The following is a 14,977-nucleotide window of genomic DNA, read 5'->3' on the forward strand; positions in this document are numbered from 1 at the left end:
CTGGAGTACTTAAAGTACCTACATGTTACATAAACATGCACAGGCAAGAAAAATTAGCTATGCCTGCCATTTTCAAATTACATTACTGTGTGCTGATCACAGCAGATCATGCATTCCTATTTGATAATTACTGAATTTGAAAAAGGCAGATTGTTTGAAAGGTCCACAGACCACATACAGCTCCTTAAACTCCATAAAAATATACCGTGCAACTCCAAACAACCCAGTCTCCTGTGCAGAGAAATGCAAGCTACTAAAAAAAAAAAAAAATCTATTCTCCATTTTCTAATCTACAATCCCTTTCCTCAGGATTGAAAAAAAAATATCTGTATCAATATTATTTGGAGCTTTTTATGTTTGTGGCATAAAAATCAGTATGAAACTAGAATAACAAACCTACAAAACTGAAGTATTGCAGAATACTGTATCAGTATCAATGTTCAACAGAAAAGGAAAAGTGAATATATCCCAGACAAGTGATTTGGGAAGAAGCTTTCACTCCTCCTCACAGTTCAAGTTTATATGCTTAACAGCCACAAAACATCCATAAATATGACATCTGATTCTGTACACCATAATGTGTCATGTATGGATTTCAACAAAAGCCAAGGATCCAATCCAATTTTCCTCCTGATTTTACAGAGTTGTACCAGCCTTCAACATTTAAGATAGCCATGGACCTTGACCTTTTACTTGTTTCAGATCTCCTTCCCTCCATTAAACTGCCACTTCCCATATTCAGGTACCTTTGATACTGTTACATTTGACACAAAATAATATCTTTTTCATTATGTTTCATTCCTTAATTTATACCCAGATTTTAAGCTAGCATCATACAAAGTATATTATCTACCAAAAAAACACAGTATTTTATAGAATGGAAGCACTAATTCCAGAAATTAAGTATTTTACTGTGAGCTAAAAGAAACTATGAAGAAGAGCCAGCAGTGTGCCCAGGTGGCTAAGAGAGCCAATGGCATCCTGGCCTGAATCAGGAACAGTGTGGCCAGTACGACAAGGGAGGTTATTCGTCCCCTGTACTCAACACTGGTCAGGCCACACCTTGAGTCCTGTGTCCAGTTCTGGGCCACTCAATTCAAGAGAGATGTTGAGGTGCTTGAACATGTCCAGAGAAGGGCAACAAGGCTGGTGAGGGGCCTGGAACACAAACCCTATGAGGAGAGGCTGAGAGAGCTGGGAGTGTTTATCCTGGAGAAGAGGAGGCTCAGGGGTGACCTCATTGCTGTCTACAACTACTTGAAGGGAGGTTGTAGCCAGGTGGGGATTGGTCTCTTCTCCCAGGCAACCAGCAACAGAACAAGAGGACACAGTCTTAAGTTGTGTTGGTGGAGGTCTAGGCTGGGTGTTAGGAGGAAGTTCTTGCCAGAGAGAGTGATTGGCATTGGAATGGGCTGCCCAGGGAGGTAGTGGAGTTACTGTCCCTGGAGGTGTTCAAGAAAAGCCTGGATGAGGCACTTAGTGCCATGGTCTAGTTGATTGGATAGGGCTGGGGGATAGGTTGGACTGGATAATCTTGGAGGTCTCTTCCAACCTGGTTGATTTTATGATTCTATGACACAGAAATGACAAAAAACAACTTGGCAAAACAGCTTATTACAAACCTATTATCAATCTATCTTGTCTCTAAAAATACACACTGATAGGTTCTGTTATTGACATGCCATTTTAAAGCATTAAATAAAATTAAAACTGTGGATGAAATATGGTATTAATGTATTTATACAAAGAAGGTTCACACAATTAGGACTTGACAGTGTTTTACTAGGTATGAAAATGTTTTCCCTCCGAGCCTCTGAACAGATCGCACACTTTCTAACCACATCCACTTGTGGCACAACAGCTTATCCAAATGTGAAGACAGTGGTGTAGCAACAGAAAGGCTGAAATTCCTTAATGAATGATCCAAGGATGAAGGAAGGAATTTTGAATAAGAAAAGTCATTATCGTTGGAGCATGGGCTCCCACCACCAAATCTTCCACCAGTACAACAAGAACCAAACTCAGACAAGGAGCCCTGATGAACCCTCCAGTGTTGTCAGTTTGATATACATTGTGGAGTGACATCTTTGGAATTAATTCAAGTACTATTATTATATATCTCTTGTCTTTAAAGAATAAAAATATTTCTAAAGTATACATTTATCTTACACTGCTATGGGTCCCTGATTCCAAATAACTGTTTAACAATAGAGCATTTTATTTCTGCAGATGAGGTGATTTCAGAAATAGGACACTAAAACACATCTGCATCACCAGTCCCACAAAACATTGATCCAGACCACCTCACAGAAAATAATTCCATCCAGCTGCACCAGACACTTTGGGAACAAATGATTCAAGATCTGTATGGAAGAAGAATCTCTTCAACTTGCAGCTGGAGAATAGAGGATGCACCTGAGTCCTAAGGACAATGGAAAAGTTTATGGCATGCATCACTTGCAACATGAAGGTGGATCAGTAACAATGTCCTTTAGCAGAAGGCAGAGCTCAAAGATAGGTCACTGAAGAAGTAAAAATAATTTGGAAGCTTAAAGAAAATACTGTTAAAATTCTGATTTTCCTTCCTAGTTCTTCAAAAGTCATACTACTTGAACTACATGCACATCAGCATGGCAAGGGAAAAAAGAGAAAGTCAGGAGAAACTGTTTTTTTAAAAAGAATGCTACGACATTGTAAAAGACATCCTAAGTACTACTGCTTCAGAGAGTGACACTCTGGTGTTCCAGGCAGAGGCATCCACAGGGCTTTCTTTGTTTGCTTTGAAGTGTGGAAAGGAAAAGAGGTTTTGGGTGTTGTTGCACCGGTATGCATGCATACACAATGCTCTTGTGTTCCTTATCCTCCCTTCCATACACTAAATCTAATTGTTATCACACATAAGTAAGAATAAGAAAGTACTCTGCCCTCTATATGGCCCAAATCCTTCAATATGATATACTTGTGCAGACTGGGGGCTTAATAAATATAATTGTGTAGAGCCAAGTTAATATTAAAAGCACTTGGCACAAGCACAAGATTTTGACTTGTAGATCAAAATGCAGGACTTCAGCCATAGCAAATACCGTTTCTGATAACTCACTAAACAGAACTGCTTAAAAAGAAGTTAAATGTAGAGGGGTCACAGGTAAGGTAAGATAAAATTATGAATTATTCTGATGGCATAGAGGTCTTTTGCATGAGGCTGAGGAAGACAGAAAGCTTTTTTTTACAGCCAAAGGAGCCCTACTGCGTGATGTTTGAAATCTAACAGCCAAATGTTTTTAGATTATATTTTGGAATCTGCTAATGTTCAGAGCAATCATAATTTCTCCATTACACAAGAAGAAATACTTAAGTTATAGAAATAACACTGCCTGGGAGATGCTGAGACATCCAGCTTTCACTGTGATTACACATTAGCACAGCATTCTAATTTACTTCACGATACAATTTTCAACACTCACAGAAATATTCTAATAGAACAAATCAATTATTCAGATGGGCTCAGGAAGTAAGACTACACTGCAGGGTTTGCCATACATGGACTTTGCTATGATGTGCAGAAGAATCTTGTCATGAAGATCTACACTCTCCATTGTGTCCAGAGAGGGGTGACAAAGATGGTGAGAGGCCTGGAACACAAACCCTAGGAGGAGAGGCTGAGGGAGCTGGCGTCGTTTAGCCTGGAGAAGAGGAGGCTCAGGGCAGACCTCACTGCTGTCTACAACTACCTGAAGGGAGCTGTAGCCAGGAGGCGGTCAGTTTCTTCTCCCAGGCAACCAGCAGCAGAACAAGGGGACACTGCCTCGAGTTGTGCCAGGGGAGGTCTAGGCTGGATGTTAGGAGGAAGTTCTTCATAGAGAGAGTGATTTCCCATTGGAATGGGCTGCCCAGGGAGGTGGAGGAGTTGCCGTCCCTGGAGGTGTTGAAGAAAAGCCTGGATGAGGCACTTAGTGCCTTGGTCTAGTTGACTGGATAGGGTTGGGCAACAGGTTGGATTGGATGATCTCAGAGGTCTCTTCTAACCTGTCTGATTCTATGACTCTATGTATAAAGGGCTCAATCCAGTTCCTGATAAACCCTACAGTGGTACACAGCACGTTTCTCTTATCATCACACTGCTATTTTTAGTCATGATTAATTCAGAACTCATGGCACCGAGACTGACCAGATGCATCTTTATAAGGATGTATCTGATACTTTTAGAGATGTACATGTGAAAGAAGGGATCTGCAATGGATTTTTAAAAATCTGGAACAGTATATTCTGCATGGGAATCAAATCTGTGTTGTACTAAATTGACAGGTGAATCAGAAGAAACTTCTCCTGATTACTGCTACACATAACAAATAGTGACTTTACTGCCATTAGAACACAGAGTGTGTGTGTGTGTGTGTATATGTGTGTGCGCTATCACCAAAAACCATTCCATACTGTGGTATAAAGACCATTAAAGGAAATCTTAACCTTCTGGCAGGACAAATGCATACTGAAAAGAAATACCTCCCCTCTTTGAGAAGGGATACAAGTTCACCAGTGCCTTCTTTCAGTGCTTGCCTGACCAAACAGTTTCAGATGAAGGTAGTGGAACATTGCAACAGGGTGCCCAGGGCAACAGTTGAGGCCCCATGCCTGGACACATTCAACCCCAAGCAGCACTTGGTTGATTTGCCATTGGAATGGGCTGTCCAGAGAGGTGGTGGAGTCACCAACCCTGGAAGTGTTCAAAAAAAGACTGGATGAGACACTTAGTGCCATGGTCTAGTTGACTGGATAGGGCTGAGTGGTAGGTTGGACTGGATGATCACGGAGGTCTCTTCCAGCCTGACTAATTCTATGATTCCTTTACACGCTGCTGCAAAATAAATGATTTGGTAAGAATTTCAGTTAGTTCTTAGAGTCATCTCATCTTTGAATTTCAGTAACCGTATTTTTCAGTGGTTACTTCATACAATAAAGACTGTGAAACATAGATCTTTAGAAAGCTATCAATTAAGAAAATAATTGAGAAACACAGGTGGTAATTTGATTCTGACTATACCATATGTAAACAGACATCATTTCAGAGTCACAGAATGTTAGGGGTTGGAAAGGACCTCAAAAGATCATCAAATCCAATCCCCCTGCAGAGCCGTATCACCATAAGTCAGGTCACACAGGAATGCAGGTTTTGAATGTCTCCAGAGAAAGAGACTTCACAATCTTGCTAGGCATTCTGTTTCAGTGCTCTGTCATCCTCACCATGAAAAAGTTTTTCCTTATCTTTATTGGAACCTCCCAAACTCCAACTTGCTTCCACTGCACCTTGTCTTATCAATAGACATCAATGAGAAGAGCCTGGCTCCATACTTCTGACACTCAGCCATCACATATTTATAAAGATTAATGAAGTCGCTCCTAAGTCTTCTCTTCTCCAAGCTAAAGAGCCCCAGCTCTCTCAGTCTTTCCTCACAAGGAAGATGTTCCACTCCATACTCTTTGTGGCTCTGTGCTGGACTCTTTCAAGCAGTATTCTGAGGTCCTTTTTGAACTGAGGGGCCCAGAACTGGACACAATATTCCCAACGAGTCCTCACTAGGACAGAGAAGGGCAGGAAGGAGAAGCTCTCTTGACCTATAAACCATAGCCCTTCTAATACACCCCAGTATGGCATTGGCCCTTTTGGCCACAAGGCCACATTGCTAACCTAATATTATCCTTCCATCTACCAGGACACCTAGGCCCCTTTCCCCTGCACTGCTCTCCAACAGATCAGTCCCCAGCTTATACTGGCATGTGAGGTGCAAGACTCTGCACCTGTCCTTGTTGCATTTAACTAAATTTCTCCCTGCCCAACTCTCTGGCTTGTCTAGGTTTTGCTGAATGGCAGCACAGCTGATGGTGTGTCAGCCATGCCTCTTGGTTTTGTATCATCAGCAAACCTGATGACAGTGCTCTCTTTTCCCTTGTTAATGAATATATTGAATAGTCCAAGTCTTTCATCACATTCCTTACTCATTAAAATTCTTCAAGTTTAAAACAAGGGGGGTTGATTTCACTTGAGTTTAAAGGAAGATTTTAGCTGTTGTTCAGAGGATCTGATTTGAAAATCAATTTTGGTATCAATTAACCAAACACAGGTTGTCAAGCCAGCATAGCAATTACAAAATATTACATTTTAACTTTGGCCTTCTTTACATTTCACCATCATCCAGTTCTGTTAGAACTGCAGGAGCCTTTAAAGCTACATTTTGTCATACGTTATGAAAGTGAAACTGCACAGCTATAACTGCAGACATGAACTACTACACATTTCCTTACTTCAGACAATTCTGTAACATCCTCTGCTCCTGCTTATTCACTCACACCTGCTCCGTGGAAAAATTCCAGATGTTTCATTTCAAGTGTCTCTGCTGTAAATTCACTAAAAAAAAAAAAAACTAAGCAGGGGGAAAAAAATAACCTGCAAGTAGTGCTAATGCCTTTGGAAAGCACTTCTAACACATTGAATACTCCTGAAAAACTAGACGGGAAGTTATCTGTGCATAATGGGTGTTTACAAAAGCTGTGAATTTAATACAATGAGTACAGCTTCAGAGAAAACACCATCACCAATTAAAAACTTTAAAGACATCCTTGCACCTGACTTCATTAATTCACACTTTAAAGCTCAAAGTACTTCCAAAAGTTATTAAGGAAACAAACTGTGCTTACTGAAGACTTTGCAAGACTGGCTGCATAATTAAAATAAACAAGCTATGAACTCAAGTTGCTGTATCATCCAGATTATACCAAAACAGTGAGCATGCAGCCATTTACCTCAAAGCATAAATCACACCATTTGTTAGCCCAGATTTGTGTAAACTAACAGAAACTGAAAAGTACTGAACACTAAAATTGAGTGGATACTACGTTGCCACTAGAAGAATTAATTCACAACCCATCACCTAATTAAAAGCACGTTTTCAATGTATTCTTCACATAAGCAAATTTTACACATAAGCAATTTTTTTTTTAACTGTAGCCATAAAGTTCAGCTAAATGGCCTAGGTTGATGCTTAAAATGTAAAGAAAACATGAAAATGCAGTATATATTCATGTGTGGTGAGAGACAGAACTTATGCAACAGATTACAGGTAAGATTCAAAACTGGTGAAAAGCCAGGTCAGAAATTGGCCTAGTATGTTTTTCTGGATTATTAAGAATGCAAATCACAGCCTACTCTCTTCCACATGCATTATTCTGCCAGTCAGTGTGAACTGTGAAAGTAATAAAAGCCCTGGCATTACAATTCTACTCGGACTACTAAGAAAAAATTAAAATTAGATATTTTTAAACAAGCTTATGTTCTTCATTAAAAAAAAGAAAAAAGGAAAATATGACATTTCAAATTGCTAGAAAGCCCTTTCTCAGATCTCTGGCCAAGCAGTAACTAAATGTTTTAACAGATATCCCAAACTATTAACCACCAAACATTTCCTGGAAAACCTATCATTTGAATAGTTTTATGACCCTTTGTGCAACTCAGAAGGTAAATGTCTGGGGCGGGGGGGTGGAATGAGGGGAAATAGAACACACAGAAATATTTTTCATTGACTTTTTTTTTTCTGTTATAGTAAGTCTAGTGTGTAAAAGGAAAAGTCTTATTTGTAAACTACAGAGGCCATTAATATACCATTACTAACAACACCAAACGTAGCTCGGTATTTTCTTGATTTACTCCAGTGCATTTTTACCTGTGAAAAGTTTCATTGCCTCACATAGAGAACCACTTCAACTAGAGGCAGTAAGAAGTTTCACTGCCCACATTATGTGCTTGTAGATAATCTCAGGTTTTCAGTTTCAAGAAATCATTCCACCTAGTGAGCACATGTTAAGAGATGTTTGTGGGATTGCACTCAAAATTTCACTCTTCAATTGAGATAGGAGAATGTTATTTGTCTTCTTATTCAATATCAAGTATTACAATCTATGAAAAAAAGGAAAAAAACACAACCAAAAACACCACACCACACCACACACAACAAAGGTAACAGCTGTCATAAGCTTGAAGTCTCCAGACAGAACATGAAAGTCTGAGCTTTACTCTATGATCTTTGTCATGCTTTTGGGTTTGGTACTAAATAAAATGCATTTTGAAGTATTTTGCCCATCTGGAATGGGTTTTGCAAAGTGGATATACCTTATACCTTTTCCACCCTTTCAGCCTCAACTTTTATCAACTAAATCTGACCAGCTGTAAACTGAGTCAACTAAGGGCATCAGAAGTTTAACAGCCTTTGTAGTGATTAGAAAACATTCCACTCACACAATATGCTTGTTAAGCAACTGCAAATCACTTCTAGTTGACATTTGCCAGGCAATAAGCAATTTTTCAGAGTCACATTCTAGCTGCTTCGTTGTTCCAGGTGAGCTTCCTTAAATCTCACAGAGTCTATTTGATTTCTTTCAGCTACAAAATCCAGGGATAAATTTTAAAGATGCAATTTGCACTAACTCACTTCCTCTAAAACCTTCCCCCAAAACAATCACAGTCAGAAGGAGAAACCTGAACATTTTTTCGACTAATTCCAAGGTAACAAAATAAATCATGCAACATGTGCATGTGTAACTTTCACAGAAAGGGTAATTATGTAATGTGCCAACCACTTCTATCGATTCTCAACCATCTAATGTATTTCCCTATCACCCGTGTTACCTAATTTTACCTCCCACCATCATTTCACAACCTACCATCTCTCAGCTCACAAAAACAGATACGCAGAAAATCGATGAGGGAGAATCATCCATTGAAATCCTTATGTATGTTTTTCCCCTACAGTGAACATACAGGGCTTGCAATCTTGATACAGAGATCTAGACCTATGTGTATCTGAAGCAAATCATCTGCATACGAAGACCTCCTATTGCTGTAATGGCTCAGCTGTTATGCTGCATCTCTCAGCCACAATTTGGCATTCTAAGGGTAGTCATTTCAAAGAATACGCTTTAGAATCATAGAATCAACCAGGTTGGAAGAGACCTCCAAGATCATCCAGTCCAACCTAGCACCCAGTACTCTCCAGTGATCTAGGCCATGGAAGTCAGTGCCTCATCCAGGCTTTTCTTGAACACCTCCAGGGATGGCAACTCCACTACCTCCCTGGGCAGCCCATTCCAATGGCAAATCATTCTCTCTGTGAAGAACATCCTCCTAACATCCAGCCTATACTTCCCCTGGCACAACTTGAGACTGTGTCCCCTTGTTCTATTGCTGGTTGCCTGGCAGAAGAGACCAACCCCCCACACGGCTACAGCCTCCTTTCAGGTAGTTGTAGACAGCAATTAGTATAGTGAAGACTCTCAAAATCGGTCTGACACAAGAGTAACAATACCAGAAATATGGTGCTGATTCTGTACCTAGCAACATACCAATTTTGTCAGTGGCCAGTAGCAACAGTAATCTATCATATATAGAAATACCAGTACAAATACTCTTTTTGTGCAAAGCACCATGGAAACAACACCAAATACCTTACCACCCTCAATCTACTGTAGCAGAGTTCTAGTACATTTCATGTTTGTTTGGATTTTTTTCCAAATACATTATTTTGAATATGCAAATAAAAATTTTCATTTACACTCCTCAATGCTCTGGAGAGTGGAGGTGTGGAAGTATGAAGAATTTAATGCTATTGCTTAGAAAGTGGGCACCTAGCATTTTAAATATCTGCAGAGAAAGACGTTAAGGATAACATACATATCTCAGCTTTTCAACGACCTCTCTCAAAAGACTATTCTTACAGACAGTCTCTACGACACTAAGTCAATTGACTTATGAATCTTGCACACAGGAGGAATTCACTGCAAGGAAAGATGGCATAAAAAACAATGGTGAAAGCTGCCTGACACACTAGAAGTCATGGAGATGAGAAGGAAAGAGATATGACTGGTAGCAGAATTATTTAAACCAGATCCCTACTCATCAGTGGAGGAAGAAACCACAGGATAAGGATTGGAGACTTGGCCTCATGGGAACAGAAGCAGTCTGGATGTCCAGATTTTTTGGCAAAGGCTAGGACATTTTCTTGACAGAGAACATGAGAGTCACTTGTATAGATAAGAAATGTTCGCAACAAGTTAAGAAGCCCAGAAAGTAAGTGGAAAAGTGCCTCGGGAAAGTAGCATAATAATTTTGGACCTGCAGGAGGAAAGGCATGTGCAGAGACCTGGCTGGTCCTTCCCCACTACCAAATGTTTTGCCAATGCCATACTAGTGCAGAACCTGATGGGGAAATGTTACTAGCTATTACAGGAAAAAAAAGTATATTGCTAACCTATACACAACTAACTTGCAAAATGACAACTGTGCTAATAAAATACACCTCTTTTAGGACTGCTATCAGGACAATGTTACTGCCACATCACCCAAATGAAAGACATGATTGTGGTGAGCTCTACATAGGTATGCAAAATGAAACAAGGAACTTTTTGCTCCTCTAAAGTATGTATGGCCATGCCAGAAACATAGCAGCTCTTTAAATTATGAACCATAAGATTTACTGGAGTTTAAGATTAGTGCCACACACACCTATTTCTGCCTCCTTAGAAAAACTAGCAGCACTGGCCTGCAAGAGGATGCATATCTCACAGACAAATTAAGAGTATACCTTGCCTATGAGAGTGCTTGAATGAGTGAACCATCATCTGTGAAACATTATGAAGTTAGTCTTGTAGATATACAATAAACAAACTCATTTTGTAAAATTTCTCTCCTTGAAAGAGTAGGAAAATTCAAGATTTGAGGAATAATGCTAACGCCTCCCATATGGGCTTTAGCACTATTGCTAGAGACATGTTGCATATTAATACTAGGGCAAATGCTAAGAGCAGCCACATCACACAGCAATTCACTTAGTTAATTACAAGTACAGTGGTATCTGGCAAAAACACAAGAGTCTCCTGAGAGTTTATTCACTACCTCACAAACACCAACACATACAAGCCTATTTAAACCCCATAGAAAAATCATGCTCTGTGCGGCACTGAACATCTTTATTGATGACAGTCTAATGCACAAATGAATAAAGGCTTAATCAATAAAAATATCTTATGGCTCTGATTTTTTTGTTCATGTAAGTCAAGATTCCTCCAGCAGAGCACATCAGTTCAGTGGGCTGCAGAATAAATTTTTGCTATAGAGGTAGACCACTCAAGTAGGCTCCAATCCAAATAAAAGATTTGTGTGTTTCAAGATACTGTAAGTCATTCATTCCAGAAGCTATGTCAACCTAAGTGAAATTCAAAATCATTTTACTACAAAATTACTGTAGCCGCATCAAAGAGATCTTAATGCTTTTGTCAAGCAGGGCAGATCTTGGTTTTCTTTAACAAAACAACCAAAAAAAACCCCAAAATTACGTAAAACAAACTCTCGGTATGTGAAGCTATAAACAGGAGATGCCATTTTCATGAAAGAATTTTGAGAATTACTATAAGCGTGAGAGGTTTCGAGTGTTTCTCTGCTTAAAGCACGTATTTCTGTGTTCCTTTTGAGATACACGCACACACACACATAGGCTTCTAAGCTTCCTCCTGAAACATTCCTCTCTAGAAGCTGTTTAGTACAGCTTTTACTTGATGTACTGACACAGCAGGAAGCAAATTAACAGCTCTGGATCTTCACTCCCAGCAGGGAAAGACTCACACTGCAAAGTTTGGAAAGTCAGCCACAACTTCAATTTGCAAAAACAACCATTCAGTACCCAGGCAAATCAAAGTAACCATCTTGAGCTGCATAGAAAAGTAATACTAGAGAATTCTCTGGGCATTAAAGAAGGGAGCTAAAAAGGCATTTTTAAAAACATTGGTGTGCTTCTGCCACCTCTGCTGCAAAAATGTAACCCAGAATGCAACCCTCTGGCCCCTACTGTTCTGTGTGGAGGCACAACGCAAAGGAGAGTTTTGTTCATAACATACATGCTTACAAGTTCAATAAGGTGTTGCTGAGGTACTCATCATAGAATCAGAGAGTGCTTTGGGCTGGAAGGGATCTTCAAAGTTCATCTAGTCCAACCCACTCACCCTGTCCCTGTAGACATCAGGGACATTTGCAACTAGAGCAGGTTTCCCAAAGCTGTAGATAACCTGACCTGGAATTGTTCCAGGGATGGGAGCTATCTGGGCAACCTGGGACAGAGTCTCGCCATAACTGGTAGAAAAAATTCTTACTTGTATCTCATCTGTGATTCCTAATAAGATCAGAGAAGGAAAGAATTGATTGAAATGGAAGGAAAGCTGGCAAAGTATTCATCGAAAACAAATCTCAGCATCACAGTGCACATTTTGATCTCTGAAGTTTTGTGTTTTGAAGGTAGTCTATGAAGCCTTTATTTCTTAGTGAGTTTCTGAAGAAACAAAGAGGAAGCAGGCAATCAATGAAGGTTAAAAAAATAAATAAACAAGAACTAGCTTCAAAAAGGCAAATAGCAACTTCTACACTAGTGGTGGGATGAACAAGCAAGAATATACAGATATTCTTGAAATTCTTAAAATGAGAAATCTGAGAATACAACACACTAAAAAAATCATGTTATTATATATGTGATGTAGAAATAGAGATACCAAATGTAAAGACTACTTCTTGTCTACCAAAAGATTTCAGATAAAAAAATCACTTAGGTTTTTTTTCTTCTGGTTTCATTAAATTCTAACATGAAAGAATTTTAAGGATTGGCTACGTTTATCTAAAGTGAAAGTCACTTCATGGAACAAAGACAATGTTTTAAGAGCATAACACTAATAGCTTCATAATTAAAATCTATCTGCTTAGCATTTTACTTTTACCTGTGACAAGAACACTATTTGCACAATTACAAGATGAACTATTAACAAGTCTGAGACACAAACATAGTCTCTCATTTAAAAAAAAAAATAGAGACGGCATTTCAGAGAGTGAGAACTACACAGCTTTGCCTCATATCTCAGATAAAGACTGTTGTAGTTGCAAACTTGATACTTAGATAGGATAATATTTGCAAACATATCAATTACTCACTGGAAAACCTCGTTTTGATCAACACAAAACTACTCATAATGTTGAAGTGAAACTTCCCTACTTTACATAAAGTAGGAATACACACAATGACTAAAAATGATTGTCATGTCAAAGTCAACAAAAACGTAATTACCCAACACACAGCAGAGCAGCATCAGTGGAACAGATTCAGGAAACTGTTCTCAAAACACTATTACAATGGATAAAAAAAATAATTCAGTATTCAGTTGTGTAAATTCAAATTCCTTCACATAGAAGAAGTTCATACAGATCCCCTCCACACGTTAGGAGACGGTGCTATACCCTTTCATACATAAGGTATTAACTCTGGCTCATCAGGTGACAGACACAAACTAGAATGCACCAAAGTGTGTTACCATTTCAGTAGTTATACTTCAAGTTAATGGGTTTACATGCTTATGTTAACATAAAATCTATCTCTGCTCATTCCAGTCTTAAAAGTCCATTCCTCACATATGCTGGTACATTTCATTAGTAGGAGCCGGGATAGCTGGGAGCTTCAGTAAAGTCTGATTGATCCATTCAAATTGATTAGTGAAGCCCCTGGGCTATTTTGAGGAATTACAACTATTACACTAAAAAAACACAAGCATTCTTCACAAAAGCACATGTAACTGAACTTAAAAGTTCAGTGATACAGAATCACAGAAACATTCACACTGGTAAAGACCCTCAGGATCACCAAGTCCAACCATTATCCCTACTCCACAAGGTTCACCCCTAAATCATATCCCCAAGCACCACATCCAAACAACTTTCAAACACATCCAGGGTTGGTGACTCAACCACCTCCCTGGGCAGCCCATTCCAATGCTTGACCATGAAAATGCTCTTTCCACGAAAAAAAAAATCCTAATATCCAGTCTAAATCCACATTGTTGCAGCTTTCAATGGATAACGTTCATGTTTTCTGAAAACTTGCTCCTCTTGCAGTTAAAGATTCGCAAGTTAGTACTGACTTCAGCCTTCATCTGGGACACAAAACTGTTCATAGCTATGCAGAGGACATTGTATCAGAAGAGGGAAGACAATACAGAATATACATTAATAAAAGTTATTAAAGCACAGCAATGAATGAAAATAAACAAATGGGCTTTGCAGTGCCAGAGTAACACTAAAAAGCAGGTTACCCAGCTACACGGCTCATACACATATACTGGAGGATTCAACAAATGCAAACACACCACCTACAGATCACAGGTTTTCCTCACTGCCTAAATTATACCAGTAAAAACTTGATATGTGGAACAGCTGTAAAGATGTATTTAATCTCACAGGTGAGTAGCCCTAGTGAAGGTATCACTAGGGAAGGGTATGCAAAAACCTGAGCATAAACAAAGCCTTTGTGAAAAGTCAAGATCTTTGAATATAACTGTAATTTTATTTCAGTCTCCTTATTTTTATTAGCAATATTTTTTTTAACTTCTTGCTCTGTAACAGATGTCTAAATCACTCAGAGAATTAATCATTCTAACTATTACTATATAGTATTAACAATCACATGCAGCAATTATATTAAAATGCAAGTGAAAAAAAAAATAGATGGAAGTGATTACCAGCCTTCCTCTCAAACCAGAATTTGCTGCTTACACATAACAAAACCAAGTAGAACTCCCCATCCTCAAGAAAATACCATTTAGGCAAAAATCCTGAAAACACCCACTACTTTAATCACTAATCTTTTTTTTTTTGCAGTGATCACCATTACTCCACAAACAAGTCATATATGAGGCAGTAAAGAATCAGTCCTGGAAAGCAGAAGCTATAATAAAAACATCATCTCAAATTAGTGCTGCTGCACCTGCTGCTATTTAAACAAAATAGGAAATAGTGTCCTCAAACAGTGGGGAAATTGGCCTCCTAATAAAGTAGTTTTCTACTTGTAACTGCTGAGGACCAAAAGGAGTAAGTTTACCAGGACTGCAAGCCTACAGTGCAGGC

The 14,977-nt window shown here is 39.0% G+C and overlaps 1 protein-coding gene across 1 annotated transcript in view; it reads right to left on the reverse strand.

The window, feature by feature from the left end:
• The window catches only part of ADAMTS6 (ADAM metallopeptidase with thrombospondin type 1 motif 6), a 165,260-nt gene that overhangs the window by 127,745 nt on the left and 22,538 nt on the right, over positions 1–14,977 (reverse strand). The window lies entirely within an intron of this gene.

Source organism: Pogoniulus pusillus, chromosome Z (genome assembly GCF_015220805.1).
Source record: "Pogoniulus pusillus isolate bPogPus1 chromosome Z, bPogPus1.pri, whole genome shotgun sequence".
NCBI classification, from domain to species: domain Eukaryota; kingdom Metazoa; phylum Chordata; class Aves; order Piciformes; family Lybiidae; genus Pogoniulus; species Pogoniulus pusillus.